The sequence below is a fragment of the Hylaeus anthracinus genome, unplaced genomic scaffold, assembly GCF_026225885.1.
Source record: "Hylaeus anthracinus isolate JK02 unplaced genomic scaffold, UHH_iyHylAnth1.0_haploid 5, whole genome shotgun sequence".
In the NCBI taxonomy this organism is placed as follows: Eukaryota; Metazoa; Arthropoda; class Insecta; order Hymenoptera; family Colletidae; genus Hylaeus; species Hylaeus anthracinus.
The window spans coordinates 3,554,038-3,571,770 of NW_026535322.1; the positions used below are offsets into that span (position 1 = coordinate 3,554,038).

Genomic DNA, 17,733 nt, shown 5'->3' on the forward strand with positions numbered 1-17,733 from the left:
TCTTCGCATTTCATGCTCTCCTGATACCGGGAGTAAAAATCCGACCATAATTTGATACGTACCTTGTATTTCTCGTGGCACCTCTTAATATGAAGTCAATTATAATGTCGGATAATACTGCGTAAATAACTACAAGGGAATATTTCCAACTGATGTATTGAATTAAGTCATTATGTATCAATGGTAAATAAAATATTTCTTGAAAAGTTGTAAATTTGATTTTTTATTCGAAAGCTCCTCTACCTTTACATCCAACATTTACATAATCATGGTTAAGAGTTACAGAAATAATTAAATGTAAAATTCCTAGCCACTACATGGCTGTTCGTCAACGCGGGAGAATCAATGAGTAATGTTAGCTCACCGTAAAAAACCAAGGTATCGATGTTTTGTTCATCGATGTATCGGTAGCTGAAGTTCGTGAAATCCGCGGATGAAGGCGTCTCGACGAAACGAGCGTTTAGATCTCTCGCTCGAACAGTCAGGAACGCGTGCTGGAGCGACGCCAACGACCGGAGCACACCCACACCCACTGACGCCCACGCGAATGTTTCCTGCGGGTTTGCACACGGGTTGGAAAACGCACGCGGGAAACCCGCGGTTCTGGTCGCCGTCGAGCGACACATCTGCGATAAATTTGTATTTCAAGATCGCGGCTCGAGCGGCTAGAGAGATCTTTACGATCTCCGATATATTTCCACGGCAATAACGAGTCCGCGTTTCGAGGCAATAACTGACAGGTCCCTCTTCGTCGCGGTGGAATATTCTCTTCAACGAATCCAGGGGCACCAGAGTGCAGCCAGCGACGATTGACAGCGGCCTGATACGTTGAACGGACCTTTTCATGCTTTTTATATTAAAAAAAAAAAGGTGATAATCTGAACCACAGAGGGAAGGCACAATACATTCAACTGTTTGGACGTCGGTATTTTAAGTAGGAATGAGGAATGTAATGGGATTTATGTGCCGATATACTTTGTACTACGTTTCCTGAACGCGGACTAAACGTAGTTAACCAATGAGGTATAGAAATACGAGTAAAAATAATCTTACGCAATTTTGGGGATGTATATGTTTCTTAGAAACTGGTGGCGGTTATCTTAGACACAGAGAGTCAGGTATCCTAACGATACCAATGGCTGGGGAACGATACAATCACTGAACGATATACAAGTGACAATCTGGCTTATATTGTTAGGGAAATATAATGGCTTCGAGGGATCGTGGAAGTAGAGGGGGTGATAGCGTAAAGCAAATATCACGAAGGACCCAGGAGCAGGTATAACTTAAGCGCGACTATATTAATTAACGTACAGTCTACAATTCGCAAAAATTCTTTTACTCGGGGGAAATGGAAACCCCGAAAAGTTTGGATTTCAAACTAGTCAATCCTTCAAAAAGCTCGACGTTTCAGATATATTAGTTTGGTTTACAACTGCTGCAGGAGGGTTTCCACCGTTTTCGAGTTACGACTCGACTGCACACTGGTTTTCCGGCGCGATAAATTACATCGGACGCGTAATCGTCCCCGGAACAGTCCGAGAACTCCACGTCGGCGTCGGTTGTCGCGCTCAAAGAGGATTTCTTTAAGCTTTAGGAAGCATCGCGCGTGCCGCTGCGACGACAGAAGACCGGGCCAGTCGTTCACCTTAATCGTTCAGCACTTCCTCGATAGAAACGTGGACAGAAGAGGTCGTTAGAACGCTGAAAACGTAGTACAGATGTCTCCTTATTCCTGTGACGCGCGCAAAAATTCAGCGAGGAGGTTGCGACTGAAAATGAAGAGAAGTAAGTCACATTACATTCTGACGCTGTTCAAACCTTTATTAGTGGTGACAGAGAAAAAAGTTATTGGAGTTTTTTCTGTGGAATTTAATTCTGTTCGAAATTTATTCGGAAAGTTTTAGAGAATTGTTACAAATGACCAATGTACAACGGGAAATTCAACATACTACAAGAGGTAATTTGTTTTGAAGATGAGAAAATGGAAGTCAAATTCAATCTTCTTCGTCTGAAACAAATAAATCAAAATTAGTTGTAATCTACAAGCTTATCTTCATGATCCAAACTACAACCGAAGCCATGCTTGGTTAAGGTTAAAGATTAAAAGTGAAGCAATGTAAACTCGGACGAGTTTGTTTGACTGAATCGTGAAACGAAACACGCGATGAACGAATATAAGAACAGTGTCGCGTATGAAGATCGCGATAAAATTAGACATAGCTGGAATGATCGCTACGCGCGCGATACTTCTTTCTATTCGAAGATTACGCCCACGCAATTACAGACTGGTTACATCGAAGCTGGCGATGAGTAAAAATAAAAGTTTATCTCGATCTCCATCTAGAATTCTTTGGAGAAGAGTTACGCTGTGTTCCCGAATCAAATAAAATTTAACAGAACAACTATAGCGTGCAGAAAATGTGAATGTATAGATAACAAATTTGTGTATGTAATGTGTATTCATGAATGTAGAGGTGTGTAAATACAAACGTATCAGAAATAAATAAAGTTGTGTTCAAAAATGGAAATGAAAGTTTTCAAAGAAAACGTCGAAAGTGCACAGACTAACCTGTAGAAATAGTAATATTTTGCTGCAACGAGGTTTTCGGCTGGCGTCGATTCGCCTCTATGACAAATGTTTACCGAAATGTAATTCAATATGGAAGGAGTGGGCCCTCGTAAATTTCTCAGCGACTGGGAGGCGCAGGTTGTGGCCCAGTAAAATTGCTATTCTCGTTTCAACGATACGTATACACGATCTATCTTTGTCGTCACCGGGGTACACGTATACATAATTGAGTGGGAAGCAAGCAATTGTTCCGAAAAAGATGATTTACCGTTGCCTGGTCGATGGGTTAGCGTAAAGCGTCAGGAGATTTACGACTCTAGAGGAAATCATTCGGCCAGCCATTATCCTCGAACCTCGCAGCGTACCAAATGCTATCGATCGCGGATCGCTGCTACGTTTCGATGGAACTGAGTTACGGTGTCTGAGAACAATAGCAAATTCGTGCAACTGGCAACAAATTTATAATTAATAAAGATTGTGGCTATTTACTTTCGAAACATTTCTTCTATCGAACAGAATAGACGCGAATAAATCATTCCTACGACCGTGGAATAAAAAATAAAATGCAGAAGGTAAAACACGGCACTTCATTCCGTCTCCACGCGACACTCTGATCTTTGTCTAACTGAGCAGAGGACAAACGACTTTTAGGGCCCGTAAATCAACGCACAAAGACATTATGTTTCAGGCTACTAGAGGGTAATTAAAAACTTACATTGACGAAATGACGTTACCGAGACGCGTTGAATTGTTCTTAGGATTTAAAGGTCGTCCACGTCACGTTGATCTTCGTCGTGGCGCAGTCGTGGACAATTACTTTACTTTTGTTCCGAATGGTCCACTTCCTTTTCATCAGATTCATTGATCACACATTATTTAACTGGGATTAAATTAATTCAAGTCATAACGAGCAATCATAGCACAAAAATAAAATAGTATTTCGATACCGTTTGAGACTACCGTGATTAAATAGTGACTAAAGGCTGGCGTAAATCAATCTTTGGCTCACTCGAAGAACATGCGAGTAACACTTGAGCAAATCGTAACTCTACCATAACTGGACCAGAGGTACAAATCAAAGTTAACGCGCATCGATGAGCGTCAAGAGGATGCGTACAAAGTTTTGCACCGACGAGAACAGCCGATACATTCAAATTGATTATTGATAGGAAACGATCAATAGATTTTTTTTATACTACTAATAATGCCTATTCGTAATTTCGTTACTCATAAATTTCGCGCAACGTAGGCACGAGATTTTGGTTTAGCCATTGTACTCGAGTAGTCAGCCCGAGCTCAAATTTACGTTAATATACGCGACTTTAGAGCCGGCTCACGACTGTACCATTAAATCAGCAACTTTGTCTCGACGACGCACAAGGCGTAGCGAATACTTCATGAGCGCGCGGTGACGACGATCGTTTTGCGGCATTGTAAAACGCCAGCCGTGCAGTTTTGCGTTCGCGTCTCTTCCTCGCGTCGGTGTCCCGTGTGGTCACCCGCGCTATGATCAATCATTCGAAGAGTGCAATTAGAGTCGTCGCGTATATGTTCCCTCGTCTTACCGCCGCGGCAATTTATTTCCCCGCGGCGAGCGTTTATACATTGTTGAAGAGTGCTCGTTGCAAACCGCATACCTCGCGTTTTTCTTGCTCGTGGAACCGACACCGCGAATTTCTCCTTCTTCCCTTGTGCTTCGTCCTCTCTCGGCGTGGAATTCGGGAATCTGGCGAAGGGGGCTGCTGCCAGAAACGAGGTTTCTGGCGTCATTTATAAATGATATTTTAATTTGTATCGATTGTTGTTTTTAATTTTTCGATGAAGACTACCGCTGTCTCTCCGTTACATTTCACAGAGTTCAACCGACTCAGAATTAAATTCTACACCCTGTACATTTGAAACTTGATACCTATCAAAATAAAATTGCGAAGCTTTAGTTACTTGTATGAAGTCCCCCAAACGTCGAAAAGAAACGAATACAGATTGGTTGAAAATGCAAATCCGAAACAGAACACGTTTACACTATTACACCCGTCTCATTACCAATGCACCTCCACGAGACTTGGAATAATTATTTCGGACACAGTTCGTTACCAAGCCTAGTCGTGGGTAGAACAGCGCGTCAAGACGATAAATTAATTACGTTTCATGGTCACCACCGATCCCCTCTCCCCCGCAAAGATCACTCTAGAGTTTGAGCCTCGAATAAACGAGGCGCGAACGAATCTCGTTTGTTCTATTCTTCTGGCTCGAGTGCCGCTCTCGTGGAATGAAACGTCCTTTTCACGTAACTCGTAAAACGACCACCGTTACACATTCGACAAGTTTACGACCCGTTAAACGAACCAGCTCCTTGAACGGCGGTGGTCGCGCGTCCGAAATGACGGCAGGGGATGAAACGGACCGTCGTAGGTAAGTGAAAGGAATGAATACCCCGTTAACGTTAACGACATCGAACGTCATTTCGAGGGGAACACCGTAAAGCAGATGAATCACCGTCGCGACGCTACCTCGAGAGGAGCTCGAGTTCTTTTCCAGTAGAATGAGGACCGTTGCTGGTCAGACGAACTCACCTCTCGACACGATTTATATGGCAAGATTATCATTTTATCCTATTTTTCCTATTTTTCTCGATCACTCCAACATCACAGAAACGTCGCGCGGTATTCTAACGACCGTACTTGCACAAGGACCGATGCAGATCGATGAAACCTCGAGGAATCTTTTTGACAAACGAAGTCGTCGTTCCGCGCTTTATCAGAAAGATTCCTCGAATCTTTGATAAAGCGCTTAACGACGGCTCGTGGAATTCCTCGGGGAAAGCGTCTTGGCAGAAGTTGCTTCTGCTCTTTGACCGAAGGGGGAGGGTGGCGAAGTTCTCGAGGCGCAGAAGCAGCTCATAATTTACGAATATTCGCGAAAGGAAACACGAGGAGGCAAGTGAAAGTGAGTGACGGGCAACGCGGGCCGAAGCAAAACGCTTTACACCAACATCGGTCTCTGTCAAGCCTAGGGTGTCTGACTGTCCCCTTTCCGGTCGGATAACGAGCAGAATCTGTCCTCGAGATATCCACCAGAACGACAAGCCACCGTCTAAATCGACAGTGTTCGCATAACTGCCGGCCAGACTCGAAAATACGAGTCGCCGTGACTATCGCGAATAACAGGTTTCCGTATTGATTTATCGACTCGCGGCCTGGAGGACTACCGTGAAGAATATGGACTAGTGGATCCTGATTCGAAACACGTGGAAACTTTCTGTCTAGAGATCCCAAAGGTTGAGTGATGTTTGAGACTTTTTTAACTACTGGATACATCGATTTCAAATTTGGTACATTCACGTACTCGTGTTTCGTTGAGGAATTCGTTCGAGTGCGAATCATTGATTTCATAGGAAAAACGAGAATTGAAGACAGAGAAGGAACGATCGCTGATTACCTGATCATGGAAATTCCGCTAGAAACGTGGCTTTCCACTCTTCGCCACGGAAGCGAAGGATTTCAACGTTTCCGCGGACGTTGTTCGAGTGTTTGCCTTGCCAATCAAACGTCGACAGTTCCACCGAGCGGTTAAACCTCTCTCGTCACGCCCAACTCGTCGTCAGAAATCATTGTGCCCCAGTGCGCGGAAGCATCGTCCCAATTGGTCACGATGCAACCGAGACAGCTGGGAGAACTTCATTATTTACCGGTTACGCGAAACGTTGTCGTTTCACGCGCGACAAAGGGACGTGTCAAAAGGACCTCTGTTTCTCTTCCATGCCGTTTTCTTAAAATAAACGCGCTACTTTAAATAGCAAACAGTTGCTCCTCGTGTCAGACATGGGCAAATTTGATCTGAAACCAAGGCAAGACGCATCTATCCCAAGCCTCGGGCTTCTATTCTAGTTCGGAAAGCGAGGTTTCGTTCGAAATTATCTTGAACAATCTAACAGCACAATTTTTTTCCCAACAATTAATTTAAACACGAAACCTAATGTTCCACAAATAATCTAATAACACTAATTGGTAAAACCGTCCTCGTTCGGAAAACTTGTTCGTTAGGGGACGTTGAAGAAAATGTCCAAAGCGGTCCAAATTAGGGAACCTTACCCCAGTTCCACGAGACCTCCCGCGTGTGACATCATCGTCCCACAATAGAGGCACTAGGAGTCGATTCGTACGTATCGACCAGGAGCCCGATTGCCTTTGTCTTAGCCACGGCAGCTGAGAAAACTCGCGGTCGTTGCCAAGCGCAACAGCGGATCGCGTGTAATCCGAACACCAAACGGACCTCGTTTCAGCGATGCCAGGCCTTGCTAATATCGTTATACCGCTGTTCATGAAACACCGTTGCCTGTCAACCCGTCGCGACCGAACACATTCCTACCGGGGCTGAGATATTAAAGACTCTGTTTACAGATTGTTAATCAGAGTAGTAACCTCCCCCTCTCGACTTCCAAATGAACGCGCATTAAACTTCCGTCGGGGCGTTGTCAGGTATAAACTGTCACGCCGATCAAACGCATAAATATAACTCGTGGAATCGATCATTTCAGGGAATCGACAAACACTTGTTCCCAATCTATTTGTTCTTTCCAATGATTTTCACACGCGCCCCTAAACAGCAAAGGGTTAAACACGTGTCGACGAATATCCTCTCGTCTCTTAACGTCTGGACGAAAATACACGTCAAAGAGGCGGACAGTTTGCGCTAATCTCTTAGCTGAACCAATAAGAGCCCTCTTTATCGTTCTCGTTTAGACGCCAGAGTGACGCCCATCACGGATACGGACGTCGTCGTTTGGATCACGCGTGTCCATAAATTTCGCGAGCCTAAAAGCTGCTGATAGGAGGGAGCAATCTTCGAATCACTCGTTGATTATGTCTTTGATCCAGAAAAATTAAATTATTTGCCCTGCTGGTGTAATGGCTAATCTCGTTAAAAGAAGAAATATTTCTTTTTGCGAGAGTACTATTTCAATCTTAGGAATTTAGCAGAGTACGAAGAATTAATTTGACGATAATACTATGTTAATTGGAATCACACGAAAATGTTCACGATTCAAATTTTCAAATGCTATTATTCCTCATCGGTTTAGCCTGCGTGACGAAGGACCAATCAATGTACGTAGAAAACACGGTGATATTAATAGAATGATAAACAAGTCGGACGTGGATGCCGAAATTAGATGTAGGTTACGAGGAGGAAGACGGCGGAATCGGTGAAAGATAAAAAGTGAGCTGCGTGTTGGAATTTCGCGGATGAAAAATATATCGTTCGTGCTTGGAACGCGGTGTTACCGAATTTAAAAACAAAAACCACGTCCCTGGTTTGCCGTTTTATAGAAATTATATATATGGCTATATGGCTATATGGAATGCCGAACAAAATAAATTCCACGCCTCACCATTTACCCACGTGTCCATTTCTCCATTCTTTCTTTACACCTAGGGTCCTCGACCCTAAATCATCGTTCTTCCGGAATTCCTATCAGCGACGAGTTCCGAACCGAGACAAACGGGTCCACGCAACCAGCAGCGGAACAAACAATCGGCGAAGTCGCTCCACCTTTAAAACTGACTTACCAGGTTAACGAGATTTATCGAGGAGAAAGTTGCCTGGGCACAGCGACGTTGTTCCCTATATATCACTGTCATCGAATATTATTTAGTTGGTGCGGGAGGGTCGGCCTGTTCCCCTTTGCTGGCGGACTCCATCTCAGCGGCAGCAAAGCGGAAAAAGACACACCCTCGGCCAACACTCCTGCCAGTCGACGATTCACGGGACCAAAAGGAACATCACCCGTTCTGAAACTTCTTCGTGCCTTCGTTTTCCTTCCTCTGGCGTCTGGACAACCTGCGCCGCGGTCTCGGAAGCGTCGTCGCTGCAACACGCGCCCGCTATGATATATTCGCGATCCAACGAAGATGAAACGATGCGAGGGGGACGACCTGCAACAGAGATATTTGAGAATGGTTAGTCGATAGAGCAAAGTGCCCTTAATACCATGGACCGCGCAACCCCAGCCTCGGAACTCATCCGTGTAATTCGATACAAAAGTGCAGACGACGAACATGCCAAAATTATTGCAAGATTTTTTTAACCGTACTTCTATGATGTTTTGAAATAAAATTGTCCCCTTTGGCTTCTTCCCTCCAAACGCAACCGAAACAATCGTACCGAAATTTCTATGAAGCGAGGAGTTGGTGAACTTCCAAGTTCCTAGCCGAAGACAGTTTCACCTGAGTCAAGTTTACGTGTTTCCGCGAAGGTACACACAGGCAGACGCTTTTGTGAGCACAAATTAGACCACCCAGGGTGTACATTCATGCATCATTTCGATAATTGGATCGTATCGCGGTTTCCTTCGACGACGTTTCACCAGGCATAGAAAGTCATAGATCGCATCCTCGTTAGCGCGCGTTCGTTGACACGCGTCCACTAGTGGGGCGGACAATTTTACCCTACCGCGACACTTCGGTGTAGACGGCGTCAATAGTGTCCATTCGTTTCTTCCACGTTGCTGTCGACCTTTCATTGCAAACTAATTTACATTCTAATAAATCTTTCATTCTTGTACTTTGCACTAGTCACGACTGACACTCGGAAAATAATGAAAAATTATGTAACGCAGCTTGACTTTTCGAGCGGAGAGCAGACAGGATCAATCTTCCAAGACTGTGGCCCGTTGTAGCTTATTTCGTTGACAACAGAGTTGATTCGCGAGGCAGAAACGCAGCCAGGAAGTTGTCCGTGGTTTCGTAATCATAAATTCACATCCCCCACCCACGCGTGTACGTCCCGCCGGGGTCGAGCCCTCGAGGACGCGTCGGCGTGCGTGCAGATTAACCCTAACTCTGTTCACGTGCGGTAAACGTGGTTAACCCTAACTCGGGAATTTCGCGTGATCCCGCGTGAAATCGAGTTTGCGAACCTGCATCGTTTTATTGCCCTGGACAGGACTCTCTGCCCACCGTTCGGAAGAGTCGAGCAATTTTAGATATTTCTCGAACTTTGAACTCGAACGTTGAGAGTAAGCCGATGGTAAATTTAAACAAATAATGATTATTTAATTTTTTAATTTTATTGTCTCTCATAGGTCCTTCCTTATTCCGTATTTTAATAAAGCTGATTTTGGAAATGCTCAGGTTCGCCGTGTTTAAAAATACCACGTCCACTTTCCACTGCGTTCACGAAATTGTAAAATTAGCGCTAGTCGAAACACTCGCAGAAATCTAGAGTCTATTTCTAACGCCACTACAGATTTTTCCAGACCCGATTCGCCACGCTTTGAACTTCTACAGAGTATCAGTACCAGTATCAGTACTTTGAGTAGCCTGAGTAGTCAGCATGGATCATTTTCAACCGAGGTCTCGAGCTTTGCCTGAATCAAGCTCGAGCTTCTATCATAAGAATAAGAAGATTAATACTATCGTTAGTCCTCTCACAAACAGGATACTAATGTCAATAATAAAAATAGACAGTCGCAACACGAGCTGTTATTACATATTATACCCTGGGGAGGTTCAGTCGAAGATCTTCCATTGGTTGCAAAGACACTTCGTTCAAATGTACTTAATTAATAATGCTCTAATTAATAATGCTCTAATTAATAACGGTCACGCGACTGGTGGTTGCCAGTGGTAGCAATTGATTTCGGGGGAGGGTTTCGCGCGACTCCGCGCAGACCAAGTCGCGAGGCGTCACCGAAATTTCCCTGAGGCTTAATAAACAAACAAGCATGAGCTGGGCGCGTCTTTCCCGTGTATTTTCGACTTAACGAATGTGCCAAGATTCCGTGCGCGACGCGAAGGCCTGTAAGCTCGGTGGCGGGTGAATCGTGACGCTCGATGCGGGAGGTAGTTAAAAGCAACAGGTATTCCATTTACCCACGGGCGTCGAGACGCCACCGATTGTTTTAAGTGACCCCACTTCGAAGCGAATTTAAATACCGACGGCTACTTAATTGCCACCGGCTTTGCACGTACGATTTTACGCGCTCGAAGAAAAAGCGACGCAAACCAATTTTAAAATTGAGTATGAAATGAAAATTTCCTGGTACCAATTTTAAGTATCGAAGGGAGAGATTGACTCGAGAGAAGGCAGTTATGCTCTACTGTTTAGAAAGAGTCTACAGCTTAAAAGAGGACTTCATACATTACCGTATATTAACCTAGGATGACTTCTGCATACCGTAACTAGATATTGGGTTGTCTGGAAAGTCCATGCCGATTTTTAGTAGGCGGTACAGGTTTGAATATATCGGAATGGTTGAAAACAAATAACACGTGGACATCCTTTAGAAGGTGGACAAATTGTGGAACAAAATGGTACATATATAATTCAATAAATACATGTATCGAAATTCAAACGTGTCTTTGAATGTTTCTTAAAAATTACCACGAACTTTCTGGACAACTCAATATGTCAAAAGCCAACTACCAAATTAATTCATACAGGCCTGTGCCCCTTCAAAGCATCGACATTTACTTGAAAACGAAAGAGACTGCCAACGCAAGTATTCCCAAAAATGATTTCCTCGAAGCACGAAGAGCCTGGAATGAGTTCTAAATAAAGAGATCGAATCAGAGATCCCGAAGTCGAGCAGGAAAAATATACAGAACCATAAAGAGCTCGACGCGGAAAGTATGCTCGCGAAACCAGAGGGAAAAAATCACGCGATCTTTCTTCTTCTTTTTTTTTTCGCAACAGGAATCGCGGATGTTTGGAATTTAAATTTAGCCGCTTCTCGGTTCGAAGTCGACTATAATTTCAGCGACCAAGTCCGGTGGCCCGTTTAATCTTCGTTTCGATTATAAATGCGAGCCCCGCCGACGTACAGCTATTTAATTACGGAAAATAATTTGTATATAATTACCACGCGCGCCAGGTTACTAAACGCAATTAAGTAGCTACATGTTTCCCTGACAGGTGAATTATGTTCGTTGGGGGGAACATCTATCTGGCGCCACTGCTCGCAATTAGAAGCCCGCGAGAGGCAGGAACGATGTCTACGTTGTAATTTTATATTCCGAGGACTAGTTTCTCGGTTTACGATCGACGTTCGCGTGGTGCGAGAGCGATTTTATAGGTGGCCAGTTTGGTAGGTTCGTAACGTTGTTTTCTCCATGTAATCGATTAGAAAAAATAACATTTTACGAGGCAATTATTCCCGATACACGTACACGAATGTTTTATACTGAAAATATTTTACCGTAATTTCGAACCGAACTTGTCGAAAAGAAAATTGTAACAACAAGTTAAAGAAGAAATAGCAATTCTCTAGAATAACCAACTCCAAGAAATGGCATCCCAACAACCCCCGTCGCCAAACCATGTTCAATGCTCGCATATACACAACTAAGAAAATATTTCCTCCCTTTCCGAGATGCATACAAAACACGGTGTAAACGAAAAAGTCAGGACTCGCGCTCGCTTCCTCGAAATTAATTCCCAAAGAGGATCTCGTTTCGGAGCGATTCGACCGCTTAGTCCTCTCGCTAAACTTTCGCTCATCGCCCGCATGCACTCGCGAACGCTTCGCATAACTTTCGTTTCGCGCGTACACGAGGCCTAATGCGATGGTAAATTACAGGCATCTATCCAGCGTTCACCATACCGTTGACGTTTTCCGTACCATCCCCTAAAGGTCCGCCGTCCGCGTCGTCCTTCTCGAACCTGATCCGCGACAGCCACAAACACCGTCCATGCTCGAGACTACATGGCTAAGTTCCAGAGTGTGTTCCCGCTATATTAAGACCGCCTTATATAACGTTCACTCATATCCGCGCGGCTTTTCGTATGAACCTTTAATACGCTCGAGAGTGGATGCGCGGCGACTTCCTGCGTTCGGACCTCGCGACGCCGTCTTTTCGCCCGGTTAATTAGCTTCTCCGAGAAATCTCCTGCCAAGTGGATCCTCCCGGGCCGCTGGCCACTTCCGGTTGGCAGGTGGACGACGTTATTGTCGCGAGATAAAAGAAAACGTTGGTCTAAAGGAGCAGTTACTTCCTAAAAGTGGTCCTCTACCTTCCGAGTACTGGGCCATTTTTAATACACGCGTATACAAAAGTCCAAAATAATTTTCTTGCTCTCCAAGGTACGTGCAAACATTCAGCAAAAGAAAAAGTCAGGACTCGCGTTGGTTTTCCGGAAATTAATTCGTGAATATGATCTTATCCCGGAGGAGAATTCTAATGCTTACCATCCGTGGGAGAAGAAGTTTCGAAGGTTGTCGAAAGTTGGCCAAAGTCGAATTCGAATGCGCGCCGCGCGGTAATCGTTGAATATATGAGCGACGTCGGAATTTACGCTAGAGAGTGGCTCGTATTTTAGCTTGAAAATTCTCCTGGTGGCAACCGAGTGTTCAAGCAATTAGCGGTGAACCGTGTCCGCTAATTTGCACGTTTCTAGCCGCGACACTGTCCATCAAGCCCCGCTGGCTCGATTCTAACCTAATCGTGCGATTGTTCGCTTGGCTCCGCGATTTCTACCAACTGCCTTCGTACACGCGAATTAATTCTATAGAAACGAATGCGAGTTCTGGACCTTTACGTTTTATATAATGTTTGCATGTAGAGTTACTTGAAGAGTAAGAAAATATATTTTTAGTTGTATATTAGAGTGTTAAAAATGGTCCGACACATGGTAGATCGAGGAACTAGTTTTTAAGATAGAATCTAGGTAACACGTAAAGAATGAATTGTTTTTTCAATAAAGAATAATGTTAAAATTGGTGTATTATTACTTTCGAGCGAGCCAGAGGTCGATCGCAAAGGGGTCGGCGAACGTCAAAGGATCCTCTGGCTTTCCTCGAAGGCTGAATTGTTTGTTCGGTCTCGTTTCCTCGCCGCGACGCTCGGTTTGTTTGATTTGCCGCCGCGGAAATCGCAAACACGTTCAACCAGCCGCGCGATCATCCGGGAAAGAAAATATCCAAACGGTGCTAGCTGGAAGATTTCGAACGTCTTTCCAAAGATACTTCCCTAATACTCGAATGTGTGCAAATTGTTAAAGAAACGAATAACTATATGGAATAAAAAGTAGAAGATCATCACTGTTGACGATATCTCGACCCGTCATAAACATTCATGATCTAATGATGACGTTTCCAGGATTAATTTTGATACCCCGTACCAACCAATGATTTATATATCTATCTAAAAAATATAGAATCAATGAGATTCGTTTCGATGCACTTCGTTAGCCAATTTTCTCTACCATCGACCTCGCGACATGCGGATGGTGGAACATTGACATAATTCAGTTGGGTCGTGGTATATTCGCGGATATTCGTGACGTATACACGCGTCGTAAACATGCAAGAACCCCTGTATCACACGATAGCCGTACCCTCCGAGGGATATAAATTGCACGTGCAAATGACTTCACTTTTTGTCGCTGCGCGTCCCCCCATTCGCTTCGCTATTTTATTGCCAGTCGCTATTCGCGACAATTAGTTAACACCGTCGTTGTTTTTCACCCGCGACAATGGGTTACTTAAAAAAAAATGTTGAATTGAAAAATAAGAGGCACGAAGCTCGACTATTCGAGTTTAAAATTATTAGTACTAAATATGTTACGTTTTATTAGTTTGCTAACTGAAGCGCATCGAGCGAAGCATCCCCTAAACGGCAGGCGGGTCGGTGGAACGGGGTTCGAAAATTCAACCGCGCAAACTGTTGCTTCTCAAGCGGGTTTGTTCTTTCAATTAATTCTGCGCTGTATTCATTTCGAAAAAAAAAACCTGAAAACCTCTAGCGTCGAAAACGTTATACCTTCTAGGGCTACACAAAATACTCGAGACGACTATAAATCCCGAAGCTATCGTGATAATCGGGGCAGAAATATTCTAAGCAAACAAATTCTACATTTCGCTGTGTCTCTGCTTCGAACCTAATAGAAATGATCCAGAATCGCGAAATCTAATCCATGAGAAAACTATATTTCAATTTACTTGAATCCTCTCTGCGACTCTTCGGTTTTAAATGAAAATTCGAATCTGGGTAAGCTCGGTTTTGGAAATGGTAAAAATGGTACCTGTTCGCAGCACGAAGGCTCGATTTATCGTCTTGGTATGTCACTGGCGGTTCTCCTCGACGTGGGATATACAAAATCCGTGAAAGTCGAAGCGAGGATGGACGCCTTGATCCGAACTGACTGCGACGTTTTCATTCAAGAAGGCGTCGGCGGTCGCCGCGACGCCCCTAGGCGCAGGCGTCCCGACCACGCTCTTTTTTCTTCCTTCCATGTTCGCGACGCACGCGCGACGGCGTCGCGTGCCGATTTATTTGGATTAATTGAAATATAGGGCGCCGGGCGGGGGGGCCGCCGCTGATATTAATAGGCAACGGCCGCCGTCGATGTTCGTTGCAGGAAGAAAAGAGATCTATGCGTTTCAATTAGCTGGAATTGCCTCGTCTCTCAGATCTTCGTGATCGTTCCATTATCGCTGGATCGTTATCGCTAAATAATATCGGGTGAATTAAATAACGAAGTCGTGGATACGCTAAAATTAAGTAGAAAGAGAGGACTTCCCTTTGGATCCTTTGGTAGACTGATCTTGATTTCGATACTGGGACGCAACTGGATACAATTTTAACGTTTACTGTTTCGACGCAGGACCATGGTGGTTTGGTTCAGGAATACTAAGATTTGTAGCTTGTACTCGCTCTGTAATAGAAGCGAGAAAATGGAGGTTAGATAGGATTGAGATGGGGTTGAGTAACGATGCACATGGATCCCTTTACACGGATACCTGATCGAACGCTGCGTCTACGAGATGGACCATGCAAGTCGTGTCTCCCGTGTCTGCCCGGAAGGATTCGATCAATCGGAAGCTGTAAAGTAGGACGAAACGCGACCAGTTTGTTTTCCCGTCCGGCATTCGGTAGGGATTTATGCATTCGTATAATTGGCCAGATGGCTTCCAGTTTTATTTCGGTGACACTAAAATATTACGGTATCCGCTTCCCCGTGTCATTCCACGTCTATTTTTGACCGGCAGAAGCTTCTAGGGGCGTTCGACTCCTCCATTCCATCTACTTGGAACTTAACTTTCTTCCTCGTGTGCCTACGACGCTCACCGCGATGTCTCCATTCAGGAGTCCCTATCTTCGGTAATTGCGCGCCATTTGCAATTGTCAGTCGAAAGGGAATTAGTACTTACAGTCTTCGCGGTGGGAACCCCTTCGCTCGAAATTGTGGTCCTGGATGAAATTGATGCGATACAGAAAGATCGAAACTCCTCTCACCTAAAATTGACGCGAGTCAGTAAAATTAACGGTGGGAGGAAATAAATAGTTGTCCCTTTGATTCCGAGTCTGACTGGCCATCTTTCCAAATAGACGGTTCAACTATTTAGGCGACGAGTGGGTGTCGCGACGCTTTGATCCCTCGATCGACGCGCGAGGAGATACTCCTGTTCGAATATATCTAGCTAGAAACGTGCTCTATCTATCGTGTTTCTCTACTTCCGCCCCTACTTCGGGCCTGAAGAGGCTAGAGGAGATCGGATCGACGTCTGCAAATAAATCAGTCGCGTTAACGAGTCCGCGCCGTGTCTACATAGGATTAAACAGTCGTGACTTAAGATCTTCTTTTAAACCGAGCTTGAAATTTTGAAAATGCTTAACTCTTTAACTGCCCTAGTCCTATCTTGGTTTTAGTTATTTCTAATTATAATACCGCGTGAACGTCAAAGAAAAAGAAAACATAAACTCGTGATTTAGGGTATGCAACCCTAGGTGCATTTAAATGACAGGAAACGCGGAAATTTCTCAGAGGAGGACGGCTCGCTCGATGAATTATGAAATTTTCCACGAGCAACAAGGAGCGTAATTGGCACGGATCCCTGTCGAAATTCTCGTCGAACGAGCATCGTTTTTAACTTCGTCGGACGAGTACATACATATATCGGTTTCGTCGGGTCCGTTTAGATTATTGTTTCATTGTCACGCAACGATGTTTATCAACGAGACGGTTCCAAGTGGCGGTATCCCATCCCGTTGACAGACAGCGCCGGCACGATTGTCGCACGTCGACGACTGCCAAGCAACTGTTGCAACTGACCGCGGGACATTTTGCATAGATTTCGAGACACTCGCGTCTTGGCAAACGTATGATCAACGAAATATTTGTTATCCATATGAGAAGTAATGCTTCCGTATGTTGTTATTATTAGTCTTTTTTTTTAAAGAGAAAGAACTATACCACTATCAAGTGCGACACCGAGACGAAAAAATGGTACCCTTCCTAAATCATAATAAACATTGTATAAAATATAATACCATTCGCTTATTTGTTCATGCTCGCACTGCACAGCTTCCCTGATGCTTCGCCTATTCGCCGAATGCGCTTTGCGTGGTGCACTTCCGGTTGAGAGGCGAATAGTTTCCGTCGCGGTGCGCGAACTTCGGGTTAAAGAGGTCGCTTTTCGCGCGTGGCGTACGTGTGATGGGAAAAGAGCCCACGGAACCGGGTGAGGGAAGAGCAGATCGCGTTCACAAGGTAAGGTAGGGAAAGACGTCTATTTCCGAGCGCGCGTCGCTCCAAATTTAAACGACGCCACCCGCACCTCGAGCTCCGTTGCTTTCACTTCCTCCCTTTGCGTCACTTTCGTTAAGCCGCCGCCTGTTCATTAAGCGCGAACCAACTGCACCCGAAACGCTTAGGACATTGCCCTCCCCACCAACCCCTTGCGCCCCACCGCCGCATGGTTTCCCGCGGTTTCGTTACGTGTATTTACGCGCTTTTGACCTTCTTTCCGCTGGAAATTCAATGGTCACGACGATGGGGCATTACATTCAACGAGGTATTATGTTTCACAGTATTTTTGCGCTCGTGTTTATCCGACCAAATTAGGCGTAGCACCGGAAACGGTAGTCTTGATGGAATCGAAAGTCAGATGACGTTCGAAGTACAGTAGGATCTCCTTTATGCGAATAAAATCATGTTTAGCCTCGGATACTAGATTTTTTTTTTTCATCCGTCAGTACTGCACGCTTGTCCTGCTCGATTTAGCGCCACAGTATCAGTAAGTGCTGAATGAACGTGACGTTAAATTTAGCTACGTAATCGGTTTAGATTACTTATATTTAGTTGCGTATAAATAGCTTCGCGTTATCCCGCTTCGCGAGTTCAGGTTGGTCCCGGGAAACGATATTCGAAAAAAATTGCAA

The 17,733-nt window shown here is 44.6% G+C and overlaps 2 long non-coding RNA genes across 4 annotated transcripts; one reads left to right on the forward strand and one right to left on the reverse strand.

Annotated features, from left to right (window-relative positions):
* The first annotated feature begins 1,409 nt into the window (after window positions 1–1,409).
* Window positions 1,410–2,003, forward strand: LOC128895336 (uncharacterized). Its single transcript, XR_008461746.1, has 2 exons — window positions 1,410–1,788; window positions 1,902–2,003. It is a non-coding gene; the product is annotated as an uncharacterized LOC128895336 (long non-coding RNA).
* On the reverse strand, window positions 2,004–14,776 carry LOC128895335 (uncharacterized). 3 transcript variants are annotated; one of them, XR_008461744.1, is made up of 4 exons: window positions 14,594–14,776; window positions 8,140–8,505; window positions 3,288–3,417; window positions 2,004–3,019 (listed from the first exon to the last, which is right to left on the reverse strand). It is a non-coding gene; the product is annotated as an uncharacterized LOC128895335 (long non-coding RNA). The 3 variants fall into 3 exon arrangements; XR_008461743.1 differs by having other exon boundaries at window positions 2,004–3,417; window positions 14,594–14,767; XR_008461745.1 differs by lacking the exon at window positions 3,288–3,417 and having other exon boundaries at window positions 14,594–14,766.
* Between the last annotated feature and the right edge of the window lie 2,957 nt (window positions 14,777–17,733).